At 40.2% G+C, this 20,316-nt stretch overlaps 1 protein-coding gene across 1 annotated transcript in view; it reads right to left on the bottom strand.

Annotated features, from left to right (window-relative positions):
* The window catches only part of SMYD3 (SET and MYND domain containing 3), a 714,413-nt gene that overhangs the window by 693,824 nt on the left and 273 nt on the right, over positions 1–20,316 (bottom strand). The gene's annotated exons all lie outside the window — the stretch shown is intronic.

Here is a 20,316-nt window from a genome sequence, read left to right as displayed (position 1 = left end):
CATTCAAGAGTTCTCCTTCTCTGATCAAACCCTAACTGATACAATCCCTTCCCACAAAAACTGACCAGCCCCAGAGAACAGCCGTAACAGTTGGGAGACCCCAGATGACCATATATATAGTTACCTACTGGGCAAATGCCCAGAATTTTTTTAACCTAAGGCCTTTTGGTGCCTTGCTTTTAAATATGATTGGCCAAGAACGAGCAGACACTTAAGTACAGCTTTTTTCCTTTTCTTTTATTTTACTTTTTATCATAGAAAATTTCAAACGTTCCCCAAAGTAGAGAGAGTAGTATAATATACCACCCCCCACAACCAGCTTCAGAAATTATCAACACATGACCAATCTTGTATAACTTAAACCCCACCAACACCTCCCAACTACATCATTTTAAAGCAAACACCAGGGAATTCCCTGGTGGTCCAGTAGTTAGGACTCCAGGCTTTCACTGCCAAGGGCCCAGGTTCAACCCCTGGTTGGGGAACTAAGATCCCACAAGCTGCATGGCACAGCCAAAAAAAAAAAAAAAAAATAGCAAACACCAGACAACCTGTCGTTTCATCCCTTATCCATCTCAAAAAGATAAAGCTCTCATTGTTTTTTTTTTTAACTTTTCATTTTGAAATAATTTCAGACTGATTAAAAAAAAGTTGCAAGAAATACTAAAGAATTTCCATATGTCCTTCATAAGGATTCCCCCGATGTTAATATCTTACATAACTAAAGAACAATTATCAAAATTAAAAAATTAACATTGATTCAATACTATTATCAAATCTATGGGGTTTATTCAAATTTCATCAGTTGTCCCACTAATGTCCAATTTTTGATCCTGGATCACACTTTGCACTCAGTTGCCATGCTTCCTTGATCTCCTTTAATCTTGGAGTTCTTCAGTCTCTCCTTGTCATTCACATCCTTGACACTTTTGCAGGGCGCTGCCTAGTTATTTTGCAGACTGTCCCTCAATTTGGTTTTCCTTGAAGTTTCCTCATGATTAAATTCAGGTTACGCATTCTGGCATCTACACATCACAGAAGTGATGCTGTGTCCTGTTCAATGTATATCAGGAAGCACATGATGTCAGTCTGTCCTGTTACTGGTGATACGAACTTTGATCACCTGTTTTACATTGTAAAGTTACTGTATTTTTCCCTTGTACTTAATAAGTATCTAGTAAGAAGACTCTTTGAAATTGTGTAAATATCTATTTCTGATCATACCCTTGCCCACTTATTTTAGCATTCATTGATGATTTTTGTCCAAAGGCACTGGATTAGATTCCTTCTGAGATCCCATCCAACTCAAACATTCTATCCCATGATTTTATTAACATCTTAAATTAAGAATTTCACCTTTATTTGGTGAAACTTGGAAACTTTAGACAGCAAGACTGCAGTGGGGGAGGTAATTTGCATAAATGCCACACTGATTAAAATTTCACAACACTGACACACAGATTTATTTTATTGATGCTCTTTACCTAAGCAAGCAAGCCAGAAATATAAAGAGACTTATATACAAATTGTTTCTATAGTCTCTCTTAAGTAAATGTATGGTGGGATATTCATAACTTTAGAGGAAAATATCATATGAGTCTCCACAGATGAAGGAAATGACTTTGGCAGAACTTAACACCTCTTCTTAATTAAAAACTCATGAGAGAGACTGGGAGTCAAGATGGCATACTAGGAGGATGCAGAATTCATGTCTCCTCACAACTAGGGCACCCACCAGCCACCGGTGGGGGACCACATACACCTAAGGGGATGGGAGGAACCCCCGGGGACCGGCTTGTGGGATCTTGGTTCCCAGGCTGGAGGTCGAGCCTGAGCTCCTGTGGTGGGAGCTCCAAGTCCAAATCGCTGGACTAACAGAGAACCTCAGACCCCAGGGAATCTCAATCTGAGTGAGGTCTCCCAGAGGTCCTCATCTCAGCACCAAGACCCAGCTCTATCCAACTGCCTGCAAACTCCAGTGCTGGACATCTCAGGCCAAACAACCAGTAAGACAGGAATACAGCACCACCCATCAAAAAAAAAAAAAAAAAATGAAATGACAAAAAAGTTTGTTACAGACAAAGAAGCAAGGTAAAAACCTACAAGACCAAATAAATGAAGATGAAATAGGCAACTTACCTGAAAAAGAATTCTGAATAATAATGGTAAAGACGATCCAAAATCTTGGAAACAAAATGGAGAAAATGCAAGAAACATTTAACAAGGATCTAGAAGAACTAAAGAACAAACAAAACAAACAAACAGTGATGAACACAATTACTGAAATTAAAAATACTCTAGAAGGAATCAATAACAGAATAACTGAGGCAGAAGAACGGATAAGTGACTTGGAAGATAAAATGGTGGAAATAACTGCCAGGGAGTGGAATAAAGATAAAAGAATGAAAAGAACTGAGGACAGGCTCAGAGACCTCTGGGACAACATTAAATGTACCAAAATTCAAATTATAGGGGTCCCAGAAGAAGAAGACAAAAAGAAAGGGTCTGAAAAATATTTGAAGAGATTATAGTCAAAAACTTCCCTAATATGGGAAAGGAAATAATCAATCAAGTCAAGAAGCACAGAGAGTACCATACAGTATACACCCAAGGAGAAACACTCCAAGAGACATATTAATCAAACTATCCAAAATTAAATACAAAGAAAAAATACTGAAAGCAGCAAGGGAAAAGCAACAAATAACATACAAGGGAATCCCCATAAGGTTAACAGCTGATTTTTCAGCAGAAACTCTGCAAGCCAGAAGGGAGTGGCAAGGCATATTTAAAGTGATGAAAGGGAAAAACCTACAACCAAGATTACTCTACCCAGCAAGGACCTCACTCACATTCGACGGAGAAATTAAACCTTTACAGATAAGCAAAAGTTAAGAGAATTCACCACCACCAAACCAGCTTTACAGCAAATGCTAAAGGAACTACTCTAGGCAGGAAACAGAGAGAAGGAAAAGACCTACAATAACAAACCCAAAACAATTAAGAAAATGGGAATAGGAACATACATATCAGTTATTAACTTAAATGTAAATGATTTAAATGTTCCAACCAAAAGGGTTAGGCTGGCTGAATGGATACAAAAACAAGACCCTTACATATGCTGTCTACAACAGACCCACTTCAGACCTAGGGACACATACAGACTGAAAGTGAGGGGATGGTAAAAGATATTCCATGCAAACAGAAATCAAAAGAAAGCTGGAGTAGCAATTCTCATATCAGACAAAATAGACTTTAAAATGAAGACTATTACAAGAGACAAAGAAGGACACTACATAATGATCAAGGGATCAATCCAAGAAGAAGATATAACAATTGTAAATATTTATGCACCCAACAAAGGAGCACCTCAATACATAAGGCAAATACTAACAGCCATAAAAGGGGAAATCGACAGTAACACATTCATAGTAGGGGACTTTAACACCCCACTTTCATCAATGGACAGATCATCCAAAATGAAAATAAATAACAAAACACAAGCTTTAAAAGACACATTAAACAAGATGAACTTAATTGATATTTATAGGACATTCCACCCAAAAACAACAGAATACACTTTCTTCTCAAGTCCTCAGGGAACATTCTACAGGATGGACCATATCTGGGGTCACAAATCAAGCCAGGGTAAATTTAAGAAAAGTGAAATCATATCAAGTATCCTTTCCAACCACAATGCTACGAGACTAGGTATCAATTACAGGAAAAAATCTGTAACAAATACAAACACATGGAGGCTAAAGAATACGCTACTAAATAACCAAGAGATCACTGAAGAAATCATAGAGGAAATCAAAAAATACCTTGAAACAAATGACAGTGAAAACACGACGACCCAAAACCTATAGCATGCAGCAAAAGCAGTTCTAAGAGAGAAGTTTACAGCAATACAAGAAACAAGAAAAATCTCAAATAAACAACCTAACCTTACACCTAAAGCAATTAGAGAAAGAAGAACAAAAAAAAAACCAAAGTTAGCAGAAGGAAAGAAATCATAAAGATCAGATCAGAAATAAATAAAAAGAAAAGAAGGAAACAATAGCAAAATCAATAAAAATAAAAGCTGGTTCTTTGAGAAGATAAACAAAACTGATAAAGCATTAGCCAGAGTCATCAAGAAAAAAAAGGGAGAAGACTCACATCAACAGAATTCAAAATGAAAAAGGAGAAGTAACAACTGACACAGCATAAATACAAAGGATCATGAGAGATTACTACAAGCAACTATATGCCAATAAAATGGACAACCTGGAAGAAATGGACAAATTCTTAGAAAAGCACAACCTTCCGAGACTGAACCAGGAAGAAATAGAAAATATAAACAGACCAATCACAAGCACTGAAATTGAAACTGTGATTAAAAATCTTCCAACAAACAAAAGCCCAGGACCAGATAGATTCACAGGTGAATTCTATCAAACATTTACAGAAGAGTTAACCCCTATCCTTCTCAAACTCTTTCAAAATATAGCAGAGGGAGGAACACTCCCAAACTCCTCCTACGAGGCCACCATCACCCAAATACCAAAATCAGACAAAGATGTCACAAAAAAAGAAAACTACAGGCCAACATCACTGATGAACATAGATGCAAAAATCCTCAGCAAAATACTAGCAAACAAAATCCAACAGCACATTAAAATCATCATACACCATGATCGGGTGGGGTTTATCCCAAGAATGCAAGTATTCTTCAGTGTATGCAAATCAATCAATGTGACAAACCACATTAACAAATTGAAGGAGAAAAACCATATGATCATCTCAATAGATGCAGGAAAAGCTTTTGACAAAATTCAACACCCATTTATGACAAAAACCCTCCAAAAAGTAGGCACAGAGGGAGCTTACCTCAACATAATAAAGGCCGTATATGACAAACCCACAGCCAACATCGTTCTCAATGGTGAAAAACTGAAACCATTTCCACTGAGTTCAGGAACAAACAAGGTTGCCCACTCTCACCACTATTATTTAACATAGTTTTGGAAGTTTCAGCCACAGCAATCAGAGAAGAAAAAGAAATAAAAGGAATCCAAATTGGAAAAGAAGAAGTAAAACCGTCACGGTTTGCAGATGACATGATACTATACATAGAGAATCCTAAAGATGCTACCAGAAAACTACTAGAGCTAATCAATGAATTTGGTAGAGTAGCAGGATACAAAACTAATGCACAGAAATCTCTTGCATTCCTATACACTAATGATGAAAAATCTGAAAGAGAAATTAAGGAAACACTCCCATTTACCACTGCAACAAAAAGAATAAAATACCTAGGAATAAACCTACCTAAGGAGACAAAAGACCTGTGTGCAGAAAACAGTAAGACACTGATGAGAGAAATTAAAGATGATACAAACAGATGGAGAGATATACCATGCCGTTGGGTTGGAAGAATCAACATTGTGAAAATGATTATACTACCCAAAGCAATCTACAGATTCAGTGCAATCCCTATCAAACTACCAATGGCGTTTTTCACAGAACTAGAACAACAAATTTCACAATTTGTACGGAAACACAAAAGACCCCGAATAGCCAAAGCAATCTTGAGAAAGAAAAACGGAGCTGGAGGAATCAAGCTCCCAGACTTCAGACTACACTACAAAGCTACAGTAATCAAGACAGTATGGTATTGGCACAAAAACAGAAATATAGCTCAATGGAACTGGATAGAAAGCCTACAGATAAACACACACACCTATGGTCACCTTATCTCTAGGCAAGAGTATACAATGGAGAAAAGACAGCCTCTTCAATAAGTGGTGCTGGGAAAACTGGACAGCTACTTGGAAAAGAATGAAATTAGAATGCTTCCTAACACTATACACAAAAATAAACTCAAAATGGATTAAAGACCTAAATTTAAGGCCAGACACTATAAAACTCTTAGAGGAAAACATAGAACACTCTATGACGTAAATCACAGCAAGATCCTTTTTGTCCCACCTCCTAGAGAAAGGGAAATAAAAACAAAAATAAATAAATGGGACCTAATAAAACTTAAAAGCTTTTTGCACAGCAAAGGAAACCATAAAAAAGATGAAAAAACAACCCTAAGAATGGGAGAAAATATTTGCAAATGAAGCAACTGACAAAGGATTAATCTCCAAAAGATACAAGCAGCTCATGCAGCTCAACATCAAAAAAAAAACCCAACCCAATCCAAAAATGGGCAGAAGACCTAAATAGACATTTCTCCAAAGAAGATATACAGATTGCCATCAAACACATGAAAGGATGCTCAACGTTACTAATCATTAGAGAAATACAAGTCAAAACTACAGTGAGGTATATCACCTCACACCGGTCAGAATGGCCATCATCAAAAAATCTACAAACAATTAATGCTGGAGAGGGTGTGGAGAAAAGGGAACCCTCTTGCACTGTTGGTGGGAATGTAAATTGATACAGCCACTATGGAGAACAGTATGGAGGTTCCTTAAAAAACTACAAATAGAACTACCATATGACCCAGCAATCCCACTACTGGGCATATACCCTGAGAAAACCAAAATTCAAAAAGAGTCATGTACCAAAATGTTCATTGCAGCTCTATTTACAATAGCCCGGAGATGGAAACAACGTAAGTGTCCATCGACAGATGAATGGATAAAGAAGATGTGGCACATATGTACAATGGAATATTACTCAGCTATAAAAAGATGAAACTGAGTTATTTGTAGTGAGGTGGATGGACCTAGAGTCTGTCATACAGAGTGAAGTCAGAAAGAGTAAAACAAATACCATATGCTAACACATATATATGGAACCTAAAAAAAAAAAAAAAAAGGTTCTGATGAACCTAGGGGCAAGACAGGAATAAAGACACAGACGTAGAGAATAGACTTGAGGACACGGGGAGGGGGAAGGGTAAGCTGGGAGGAAGTAAGAGAGTAGCACTGACATATATACACTACCAGATGTAAAGTAGATAGCTAGTGGGAAGCTGCTGCATGGCACACGGAGATGAGCTCAGTGCTTTGCAACCACCTAGAGGGGTGGAATAAGGAGGGTGGGAGGGAGATGGAAGAGGGAGGGGATATGGGTATATATGTATGCATTTTGCTGATTCACTCTGTTATACAGCAGAAACTAACACAACACTGTAAAGCAATTATACTCCAATTAAGATGTTAATAAATAAACTCATGAGAAAATGTAAATGAATGGATGCCTCCTTAACATGATAAAATATATGTACCTGAATCGTAAAACCAGCACCTTAATTAATAAGGAAACCCTAATGTCCAGGAACAACACAAGAATGCCAACTATCTTCACGACTATTAAACATTGTTCTGGAAGCATTACTCAAAGTAATTAGCCTAGAAAGAACACTCAGAGGCATAAAAATTGAAAAAGAAGAAACTACGTGTTTGAAGATGACTTAAGAGTACTCCTAGAAATTAAATTATCTGTAATTAAAACAGTGTGGTACTATGCATAAATAGATAAACCAATGGAAAAGAGTAGAAAGTCAAGAGTTAGACCCAATTAGTATATGATCTAGAATATGATTACTGGAGCCAATCATTGGGACAAAAATAATCTTCCTAATAAATGGAACAACTGGATATCCATTTGGAAAAAGATAAGATTAAATCCATTCCTTACACCATACATAAGAATAAACTCAAATGAATCAGAGATCTAAATGTAAAGATTTAAAGTATACAAATTCTAGAAAAAAACATGTGAATTACTCTATCACAAGAAAAGTTAAAACACAAATGACAACCAGAAAAAAAATATTTGCAATATTTCTCAAACATAAGACTAATATCTCTAATATACAAAAAAAGTTTTAAATTTGAAGGAAAGAACAAAAGTCTTATAGAAAAACAGGCAAAAGATATATAAAGACAATTCACAAAGAGATATTCATATAATCATGGCCTTTAAACATATGAAAAGATGTTTAACTTTATTGATAATACAATTTAAATGCAAACCGAAAACTATACTGAGATACCACTGTTCACCCATCAGACTGGTAAAAATTCAAAAGGCTGACAGTACACTGAGTCTGCAAAGCTGAGGGAAACCAGCACTCTCATACTGATACATTGCTAGTGGAGTTGTGAAATGGTGCCGCCCCACACATAGGCATTTACACGTTTACCTAACAATCCCACTTCTAGGAATTTACCCTGAGTCTATACCGGCAACAATATAAAAACACCTATGCGCAAGGTTATTGATTACAGCACTATTCACAATTGCAAAATACTAGAAATTACCTAAATGTCCAAGCATAGGAAATTAGAAACTATGGTACACACATAAAGTGGAGTACTTTGGAGCTATAAAAAAGAATAAGAAAGATCTCTGTAAATACGATATGGAGTAGATTTTTTAAGTGAAGAAAGCAAGTGCAAAAGAGCAAATACAGTATGCTACCTTTTGTGTAAGAATGGAAAATAATAAACACATATATTTGCTTCTCTTTACCGAAGAGAGAGAGACAGAGAGAAGATAAACCAGAAAACAATGAACTTGCTTACCTACAAGGGGTGGCAGGGAGGAACAGTATGAATATGGGAGGGGGGCTAACACTTCTCTTTTTCATAGTTTGAGTTTTAGAAGCATGTGGATGTTCCATATATTCAAAATACAAAATTAAATCAAAAAGGATGGGGGGGGGCTTCCCTGGTGGCGCAGTGGTTGAGAGTCCGCCTGCCGATGCAGGGGACGCGGGTTCCTGCCCCGGTCCAGGAAGATCCCACGTGCCGCGGAGCGGCTGGGCCCGTGAGCCATGGCCGCTGGGCCTGCGTGTCCGGAGCCTGACGGGAGAGGCCACAACAGTGAGAGGCCAGCACACCGCAAAAAAAAAAGGATGAGGGGTAAAAACTAAAACTGAAAGCAAAGTGAAACAAATGAACTCAATTGTATTTCTTTTTTTTTTTTTTTAAATTATTTTTTTGGCAGTGTTGGGCCTTCGTTGGTGTGCACGGGCTTCCTCTAGTTGCAGCAAGCACAGGATTCTCATTGCAGTGGCTTCTCTTGTTGCACAGCACGGGCTCTAGGTGCACGGGCTTCAGTAGCTGCAGCGCGTGGGCTCAGTAGTTGTGGCGCACGGGCTCTAGGGCACGCAGGCTTCAGTAGTTGTGGCATGCAGGCTCAGTAGTTGTGGCACATGGGCTTAGCTGCTCTGCAGCATGTGGGATCTTCCCGGACTAGGGATCAAACCCGTGTCCCCTGCATTGGCAGGCAGATTCATAACCACTACACCACCAGGGAAGTCGCTCAATTGTATTTCTAATAAATACCAATAAATATAATGAAGGGGAAAAAAAGAAAGAATGTAAAACGAACACAGTATTTAACTGTATATTCTCAGTCTTTGGCAGAGTAGAGGGGAAAGGGAAATTGTAAACAAATTCTGTACTGTTTCAAATAGGGTCTTTTTTTTTTTTTTTTTTTTTTTGCGGTACGCGGGCCTCTCACTGTTGTGGCCTCTCCCGCTGCGGAGCACACGCTCCGGACGCGCAGGCTCAGCGACCATGGCTCATGGGCCCAGCCGCTCCGCGGCATGTGGGATCTTCCCGGACCGGGGCACGAACCTGTGTCCCCTGCATCGCCAGGTGGACTCTCAACCACTGCGCCACCAAGAAAGCCCTCAAATAGGGTCTTTTTGGTAATGATGTGGGCAAAGCAATTCTGAAACAATTTTAGATATTACATAGAGTTGAACAAATGAGTAAATACATTGAGGCTTTTGAGGGCCAGAGTTCTCACTGAGCCAGAAAGGATATACAATTATGGAACCGGGAAAGGCAAGAAAGAACCCTGAGGAGACAAGTCGGAATTGAAAGTACTGATGTGAACTCATGATTTCTAAAATATGTGTATGTATGTGTATATGTATGCATATTTGCATGAACGTGCATACTTCCTCTGTCCTCTGAAAGAGTCAAAGAGCAAAAACATCCCAGGGGCAGTGAGCATATCTAGCGCTCAGATCTTGGTCTCTAATATTATTCCTCACTAAAAGAAACCAGGAATCCTCAGAGAAATACTGATTCCAGAGTTTTGGCAGGATGGGTACAGGGTGAGTCTAGAACATCTGTTATGCCAGAAAGCAAGGAAGTGTTAAAGAAAAAAGAAAAGGAGAGAAGAGAAGGAAAGAAAAGGAAGGGTAGGTAGAAAGAGAGAGGGAGGGAGAAAGAGAAGAAGGAAGGAAGGAAGAAAGGAAGGGAGGGAGGGAGGAAGGAGGTAGGAAGAAAGAAAACTTGGGGGCATATCACAAGGACACAGGATCTACCTTGAAAGGTTTCATACTAAAAAAAGATCTGGGACAATGTGAGTACCAAAACAATTAGGTACCTAATTAATTCTAAACCACTGAAAAAATGGAAATACGTGAGTCCATACTGATAATTACAAGATAATTAATAAGGAAGGAGGACAGTCTCTTATGGTAGAATGCTGAACTGAATGTCAACTGGTAAGTGTGGAGGAGTGCTATAGGTGAAAAATGAGTATTTTGCAACTATTATACCAAAGATTCAATCAATAATCATCCATGGATGCATAAATCTCAGGGGAAATTTTAATGAACAGGATATTTCCATGATCTTACAACGTCGCCCCACAAACTGGTTGGGGGGAAAAATAATACACAGTGGCAAAAATAGGACAACAGCTTGACTGAGTGATCAGTTTAACACTATCAATGAAAGGACCTTGTTAACCTCCAGATGTGATGCCTAAAATAAGGAATGTTCTGTTAAAAAGAAAAACATGTCTGCTGCAACTACTGAAGCTCGCGCCTAGAGCCTACACTCTGCAACAGAAGAAGCCACCGCCATGAGAAGCCCGCACAATGCAACGAAGAGTAGCCCCAGCTCGCTGCAACTAGAGAAAGCCCACGTGCAGCAACGAAGACCCAACACAGCCATAAATAAATAAATAAATTTTTAAAAATAAGTAAATGTTCAAAATGATCTTTAAAATAATTCCAGGTTCTCATTTCATATTTTCTGCACACATAATACTAAAACTAAATTCCAGTCCATGATACATGAAAGAAATATGCACTTAGGAATCATTTAAACATTTGATTATGTATGTATAGTCTCTAATTCCTTTTCATCTTATTCAGGATGCTCAAATATCCACTGGATAAGTGTTTACTGAGTACTTACGGTAGGCTATAAGTCATTTCATCTACCCTTTTAAATCTGTGCTACGCGTGTGATCAGCAGACCAGCAGCTTTAGCATCACCTAGGAGTTTGTTAGAAACGCAGAATCTTACATGCAACCCAGACCTTACTGAAGCAGAATCTGCACTTTAACAAGATCTTCAGGTGATTCTTCTGCACATTAAAGTTAAATAAGGCCTCCTCTAAGTGACTTAACAGATTTATTTCTAGCTCCTACTAAATCTGGTGCATGTAGAGTGATTCCCCAGAGCAGCTCTCTTCCATGCCATGACTCATACTTCTTGTTTTCTCCATCTCAACTCACTGCCCCCACAGTCATCAAGACAAGGTAAGAGAGAGCAGAGAGCATGGCACAGGATATTTTAGGGTAGACCTGGAAATGGCTTGTGCAACCTCTAGCCCAAACTCCATTGGCCAAAACTGAGTCAAGCCCCAGTCTAACTGCAAGGAGGCTCGGAAATGTAGTCATCTTACGTATCCACCCAAGGAAAATGAATAAAGTTTACTAATGGATACTGTGATATCTCAGAAACACCATGGAAAGCTGAACAACCAGGCCTGAGCAAAGTCAGAGCAAGGAGAATTATGATGAGGACCATGAAGAGAAGTTCTACTTCTCTCAGTTCAAATTCTAATGCCAATGGCCAGCCAGTAAACTGGCTCACCAGGCTCATGTTTTATCAAAAGGTTCACTCTTGGTCTAATCAGCCGGCAACTCTAAGGAAAAAAAAAAAGCAGACATAAACTGGCAAAAATTTCAAAGTCATCTTCATCCCAAGCAGCACCACCCTTTTATACAATTCCAAACGAAACAAAGACTGTCTCAAAGTTTATTCAAATCTTTAATTACAAAAAGTGACACAAGCTTTGAAAAATACAAAATATATAAAGTACAAAAGGATATCTTCCCCCCTCCAAGTCCCATCCTCCGAAAGTAACCGTATTAGAATTCTGGGGTGCTCTTCCAGACCTCTTCTACACGCACAAGTACGTGCACACAAAAATTTTATTTAAAATACATACATTGTTCTACAACTTTATTTACCCAACAATGTGTTACTGACATCCATCCACATCCATTGTAGAAACAGATCCACTTCAATCTTAACAGCTACATAGATTCTACAATATGGCTGCACCATAACTTAACCAGTCCCTATTAATGCACATTAAGATTCTCTCTCCTTTTTTCTTAATTACCAAAATGCTATACTAAGTATCCTTGTGCAACCATTGTTATTTTCATTTGTCCGAATCCCAAAAATACGGTCAAGAAAACACAGTGCTCAATTTTGCTAGGTACTACCAAATTGCCCTCCAACGGAGCATACCAATTTACACTCCTACAAATGTCTGAATGCTCTCTAGTTCATATCTGTGCTTACAAGGAACATAATAGACACTTTAGAGTCATTATGAGAATTAAGTGAAGTACTATTTAAGGTAAAGCACTTAAAATCATGCCTGTCATTGCTTAGTAAGTGATAATCATATTAGCTACTGAAAAATAATTTTCAGTCATCATATACTGTGGTAACAGGTAAACGGAAAATGGCTCTCTTACTTTCCCTTAATAATCAAGGTTAATCACCATCGCAAGTCTCTTGACTCTTAAACGACCAGAACCAGCCAGAGTTAGAAGATGGGAAGTAAACGTTGAACAAGTCATACTAACAGAGAGGCACTAACTCCATACTTTGGTTCCTGATCCCAGTATATCCTGGCAGGTTACAAGAAAACCAGAACAAGTATTGTTCATGGTTCACAACATACACTAGAGAACAAATCTGAGCCTCTCCAAATGTCACAAAAGACATGTACAGTCTTTTATAACGGTGGTTCTCAAAGTATGGTCCCGGGACTCCAAAGCCCTTTCAGGAGGCCCACGAGGTCAAAACTATTTTCATAAAAATACTAAGACATTTTTTGTCTTTTTTATTCTCTTTCTCTCACAATGTACAGTGGAGTTTTCTAGAGGTTAAATGACTTGTGATTTTACAATACACTAAATGCAGGAGCAGTTGTGAGAATCTGAGGCTGTTCTATTAAGCCAGACATTAGAGAGACACACAAAAATGAAAGTAAGCGAATTTTCTCAGCAAATTTTCTTTTGTTTTGCAAATACAGTCTGTGTCACTAAAATCCTTGTCAAAATGCAATGATTCACTATGTTTAAATCCAGTTGTCCCTTGGTATCTGCAGTGGATTGGTTCCAGGACCCTCACAATACTAAAATCCTCAGACGCTCAAGTCCCTTATGTAAAATGGCATATACTATTTACATACAACCTACACACATCCTTTCATATACTTTAAATCATCTCTAGATTATTTATAACACCTAATACAATGTAAATGTATGTAAATAGTTGTAAATAAAAGGTAAATGCTATGTAAATAGTTGCCTTTGCACTGCAAATTCAAGTTTTGCTTTTTGGAACTTTCTGGACTTCTTCTGTCCCCTGAATATTTTTGATCCATGGAGGGCCGACTGTATATAATTTCAAAACTTATCAGTTTTAATATTTTAAGCAGTAAAATCAATAAATATAACCACACTGCTTGCATGGTTATGTTTTGTTTAAACCCCTGCAGGGCCCTAAATAACTTTTTTTTTTAAACCCTCCTATGAAATCTTTTTCTATAATTCTTAAGAAGGTAAAGTGGTCCTGAGACTGAAGTTTGAGGACCACGGGTGTATGAAATCAGCTGCCTCAAATGACAGCATATAAGTCAAGAGAAGTCAAACCACAGGTATTAGCCCACTGGTTCAATTCTCTTTCTGTGAAGGTCAGAGCCCACCTTGTAAGGAGTAGCACGGCTTCACAGAAGATTTCAGTGGGTCTCAGAGATGGCAGCACAAGTAGAAAAGGCAAATCCAAGGGCAGGAAAAAATGAGTGTTCCAATGAGAACAAATCAATGATTCCTCCATGACAAAAGGGTCTAAAATAAAAACCTGACACCAGCAGGCCAGGTTCCCAAACATGTGCTGCCATTTGGGGAACTCAGGATCCCTAACAAACTGGGCACTCTGTACCAGTAGAAGCCACAATAGCCACGGTGAGAGGAAGTCTGCACTGTTGAGTTCTAGGCACCAGCCTCCATCCCTGTCCCCATGGTTGCTCTGTTCTTGAGCCCTTGAACAAGCACCAGGCTGTCTGAAGAAGGAGAACTTACTGCTATCCACAAAGCAGGTCATCCCATCTGATTAAGAACGTCCTCTGCTGTGGCATTCACATGAACCAAATGTTTTCAGGCTCAGGGCTCTGCCATACAGCCCTTCACCAAACTTCCATGCAGAAGAAAAGGTAGAAGCAAAAGAAACAGGAATTATAACTCCCACTTAAAAAGAAAAATGGAAGTCAGATCCAAAGAGTCCTTTCCCAACCCACCTCATTATCAATCCTTCTACTTTATTTTACTCTAAGTCCTTGACCTTCCAGTAAGCCCATGAACCACTGTCCAGGAATGTGCAAATCCTGATTTCAATGCTCTCAAGGTCCTTCCCTTGAGAAGATTTCGCTAGTCTTTCCATCTTCCAAGCCCATCCCCCCAGGAAGAGTCTGCAACACTACAGCAGCTCACTTGCACCTGGTGCTGGGATACTTCACAGAACCAACTGTAAACCCGGAGAATGTCTTTTATACACTATTTGAACAGAAGTGAGCACCTCCCTGTCTCCACTTGGCTCTTTCTGGTCAGCCCTTAAACCCCAGGTCAGGAAGCCAAAATGAGAATTCTGCCTTTGTTGAAACCATTCCTTCCAATGCCTAGCATTCTTGGCAACTTCACTTATTTAGAAGGTTCATCTAACACCTCAGCCTCTCAGTCTCCTGATCATTCTAACATTTTTCTTATTCCCTACCTCAGTCACTTTCTGCATACCCTAAACCCTGTGGTACCAAATCACACACTACTTCTAAAGCATATGTATGTCAAGTCACCCCATCCTCTGACCACTCCACCATCGCTCTGAGCACATCAGGTCCTCTAATCCATTGCTTCCACCACATTTCACTGTTCATCACCTTCCTCATGACCTCAGTCCCTAGCTTAGAAATATGGTCCATGATTACACTCTTCCTTGCCCACAACTTCAGCTTCCTGCTTCCTCTCTCCACCCATCATGGTAACCAGGCAGTCCTGGGTGAGCCCAATTCTCACAGTCAAACTGCCGACCACTGGGAGAAAAGAGCACTAGTCTGCTAACTGCTCTCACAGTAAATAAATGAACAAAAGTTTTAAGTGGACCCTTAGCACTTCCCAGCAACCCCGCTATATTTTCCTAAGCAATTCACTTTCCTCTCCTAGAAGAATATTTCACACCTTCTCCTCTCTGAGAATCTGTCACTCAGCAGCCGCCTCCCTAGTTGTCCTCAAGCCTTGCAGTCACTGCTGTTACCTTCTCAGGCACCACTTCTTCTTACCCCAGTATAAGAAGGTATTCCCTCCTGCTTCCACCCCAGGTTCAGTCCTTGGCCAAGACGGATTACATCATCTCACCAGGGTTCTTTTTTTTGCCCTTTACTGCCTGATCATATTTACCCACACTGTAGCTCAAATGTAGTTGCTTTATTTCCTGTAATTGATCTACTCTGTCTCATGAAAATGGGGCTGCTTTTTCTATAATTAATCCAAGCTTCCTCAAGAACACTCACCCTAGTAAATAGCCAGAAATGTAATATTTGCCAAATAATATCTCAGTCTCTTCCAGTTAATATTCAGACATTTAAGTTTAACTCCTTACCAGAGCTGGTTTCAACAGTCGCTTTCAGGTAAATATTTCTCCAAGTGGGGCTTATGGGGCATCCTTACGGTGGCAAGACCTCAGGCCTTGACGTCTCTATGGACCCTCACTGGCCTCTGCTGCAAGGCAGTGATCAGGTCCTATGGCTGGACTGGCGCCATCTCACCTTTTGGGATGTCATGCTGCCTCCCACCTCTGGTCTCCATGTTCCTGATCTAGAGTCACACAGTCCTTTGTCATGATGTCTGCTGTTCCACCAGGCCTCTAAGCTTGTCCACATCCCTGACGTGATATGAGAGCACTTCAGAATACCCTGCTAGCAAAGACTCATGCAGCCGGCCACTTTCTCTTACCATAGCTATTCCCTAGCCCCCAATGTTGGCACAGCAACAGCCTACACAGCTCTCAAGCTTACAAATAAGAGCCAAAGGTCTTCTACTTTTTTTTTTTAAGGCCTTCTACTTTTGACTGACCCGTTAACCCATTTAATACCCTCACCCCAACCCCAGAACTTTGGCCAGACAAGGAAGGTCGGAACATATGTTTCTCACAATCTATTTTCCCCCCCTCTATCCCCTGCTTCCCATAAACCACCAGGGCTGAAAAAAGATGGACTTTCCACTTCCAATTCATTCTCCTTCCTCCTGGGAGGCACTAAGCCTCATACTCGGCTTTAGTGATGGAAGAAATACCCTCTTTACCCTGCAGAAGAAACTATTATTAGAGTTTGCCATGGAAGCTCTTCATAATGGAAACTGCAGGCAACTTGGAACTTTAGAAAACCAAAAACAAACAAAGAGTGATTTTAAATTCCCCAAAATATTATCCCTTCACAACTCCAACAGTTAGAATCACTTGTGTACTAGGTCCCAGAGATATAAAGATTAGACTTAGGTCACTAAAGTGGGGAGACCTACAAACAAAATAATTACAACGGAATTTTATGTGTTACATATACCAAAACAAACAGAAGACACAAATAACCCTTGTCAATCTTCTCCAGCTCCATCAAATTAAAAATGGATAAGAAAAAGGATAATATAAATTATTTTAGGTCACAATTTCATTGTCATTTAATCTTTCTCCAATTTATATACCCCATTCTTTCCCACTCACAACACAAAAAACCAGGAGCCAATCCTTCATGAAGGGAAAAAAGCAAGAGAAGTCATAAAGCAGGTTTAAGTTTCTCTATTAATAAAAATAAATATGCAAGAACTAAAGCACTAATCAAAACAGCCCAAGGCCAAAGGAAATCAGGTAGAATCTTATAACAATAAATGATCTGGAGAGTAATGAAGTAATTACAATAAATACCTGTTCTTTTATTCTATTTTGGTCCCCCCTCACTTCCCATGGAACTGTTGTTATTCGTTACAAACTAATATTTTCATTCCATTTCTTAATTCAAATGGAAGGCAGCAAAAGGACAAAAACAACTAGAGGAGAATTCTGCGAGATGTTCATACTACAAATTAAAAGCTTACTACATGCCAGGCACTGGAGTTTACAAAAATTGAAAGACATCTACTCTTAAGGACTTCACAGCTAATAAGAAACAAATTTTACTTACAAGGTGATAAGGAACACAGAATTGTATCCCCCCATTGATGAGCATTCAATATTGGTAGAAAACTGCATAAGACAACGCACCAAAGTTTGATTTCTCTAACACTACCCTCAGGCTGCAGAGATTCCCAGCTAAGCACTTCAGAAACACAACCACCACTGAAGCAGAAGTGTTCAACAGAGCTCCTACTACTAGGAGCACTAGTTCAGCACCTGTGAACTATGTCCTAGCAATCCAAAATTAAGTGCACTGGTGGCGCAGTGGTTGAGAGTCCGCCTGCCGATGCAGGGGACGCAGGTTCATGCCCCGGTCCGGGAGGATCCCACATGCCGCGGGGCGGCTGGGCCCGTGAGCCATGGCCGCTGAGCCTGCGCGTCTGGGGCCTGTGCTCTGCAGCGGGAGGGGCTACAGCAGTGAGGCCCACGTACCGCAAAAAAAAAAAAAAAAAAATCCATTTGTTTGTTTTAGTTTGTTTTGTTTGGATCCTTGGCATTTACTGATATTACCTTTCCTATGTTTATGTTTGCTGATTTCCCCATTATAATATGCATATGGTGGGAAGTAGAACCTGCCTCCTTTCTTAAAAGCCACGAAGGCCAACTACTCACCTTCTCAACTTCCCTTGTAGCTAGGATGCAGGCAGTGACCCAAGATCAACCAATCCAAGACACCCACTGAGAACTTTGAATCAGAAGCTAATATCCGGAGTTCCCTGGTTGCCTAGTGGTTAGGATTCCGGGCTTTTACTGCCACAGTCTAGGTTCAGTCCCTGGTCGGGGAACTGAGATCCAGCAAGCCTTGCGGCACAGCCAAAAAAATTAAATAGAAAAAAAGAAAGAAAGAAAGAAAAAGCTAATATCACAAAGAAGCATGGCTGGGCTGGCAACTTTCCAGCAATAACCAGTTTCCCAAGCAGCAGTGGCGGCGGCAGTGGTGGCAAGAATAGCAGCAGCAGTAGGGTCCAGTGTCATAGTGCTGGCGATATACATGCTGCAGAACCCAGTATTACCAGGCAGCGTCAGAAGGAATGTACTCTCCAGGTCCCAACCCCATCTACTTCTGACGTGCAATTCTGACTGTGGAACTCCCCCGGTTCCTGCCCATTTTCAGAGCTGGGTTTCGTCTAGACTTTAAAAGGATGCCAAGAACTCCCCAAAACTCTTTCATGAAATTCCTTTTCTAGTTTAAATCGTTACAGTTCTTGTTAATAAAAAAAATAAGTGATAGCAGTAATGGAATTTTATTGGTAAATCAAGAAGTATGCCACATATAAACGGCTGGGTTTGTGCAGTCTATTTGGAAAGTGGACAATTCCATGTTCCATGTGAGCTAAAGTTCAGCTCTGATAATTCAATTAATAATCTGTCATCGTGTATTCATTCCAAAACTTTTCTATTCCAACTACTAAATAACTTGGCAGTCTGGTTTCATCTGCAAGATGATCCACATCTTCATCAATTAATGTTATAAGACTTAAGAAAAAGCAAGTTCTCTGTTCTGGACTACATTCAAACTCTAGAAACACCTCCAAAGGATTTAACAGGATGAACATCCCAGCTTTCTAATTTGCTTGAATGAGAATCAAAGGTCTATAACTTTCAATGTTGAAGCCTTCAGCATTTCATTTCTTGAAAGGAATGAATTGTTTTCAACCACACAGTTTACAAAAGCTTCAAGGTGTTCACTCCTCAAAGAATTTTTTTTGTTGTTGCTATCATTACTTCAGGAAGCAACAAATACAATTAAGTAACTTTAAAATATGAAAATAAATTCCTCAATTATGAACCAAATAAGGACATAGTAATACTAATGGTCAAGCTACTGATTTGAGCTTTGCACTTACCCTCACCTCCATCCACCCCAATCCCAGACTAATAAGTCTGGAAGAGCAGTCATCGAAAAAAATCATCCCAGCCATCTAAAACAGAGCTCTTCTCCTTGACATATAATAGGAGCTCAAGAACAATTGTTGCTTGAATACAATTCCTATGACTGTGCATACATATTACACATTTCCATAAATTGCTTTCCCATAGCACTTTACATTGACCCAGTGCTTACAGGCTTACAAAATACTTTCACATGAATTCTTGCATCTAGATAGGTGGTTAAGAGTTAGACCTGCCTGCAGTCATTAAATGCAAAGCACACGATGGAACCTCAGTAACTTATGCTCCTACAGCACAGTACTGCATCTCTATTTCAGCCCTTCCGATACACTGTAATTAATTATCTCGCTCACTTATCTGCTCCTTAAGGATTCTTAAGGACGTCCCGTTCATCTTTGTATCCCCAGGCCAAACAGAACCTGGACCACAGGAAGTGCTCCGTGACCACCAAGATTCTTCTGCGTCCTGCAAGCCCCGCACTTTCTTGGCGAGGCCTCGGCTGTCAGCCTGACTTACACCATCCGTTCTCCCACTCACCCCCAGCTCCGCCAACTGTGATTTCCACAACGGCACCAATGAAGCTTATCGTCTGAGACACAGACTTTTTTGTTCCGCAGCAAAACTACCCACGGCCCAACGTTTCCCCTTAAGTCTGCCCACCGGCTCTCTCCAGTTAATACTACGGCGGGGTGGGGTGGTAGCGGGTCCAGCTGGGGCTGCGTCTGGGGTCCCTCCAACCCCCGCCGCGGCAGCCCAGGGGACGGCCAAGCGGAGTCGGTCAGCTGCGAGGCGCCCCCGGGAGCCGCTCATCTGGGCAGCACCGGCGAGACCTTGCGCAGCCACAGCCAGGGGAAGTCCCGGGGAGGGCTGCCCCCCCCGCCACGCCCTCAGCACCCCGGACCCCTCACTGCTCTGGACT

This window comes from Delphinapterus leucas, chromosome 1 (assembly GCF_059928025.1).
Source record: "Delphinapterus leucas isolate spDelLeu-1000000601 "Yukka" chromosome 1, BTC_Dleu_Yukka2, whole genome shotgun sequence".
Classification (NCBI taxonomy): Eukaryota; Metazoa; Chordata; class Mammalia; order Artiodactyla; family Monodontidae; genus Delphinapterus; species Delphinapterus leucas.
Note: the sequence above shows the minus strand (reverse complement) of the source record. Positions and strands in the feature narration are given on the sequence as shown.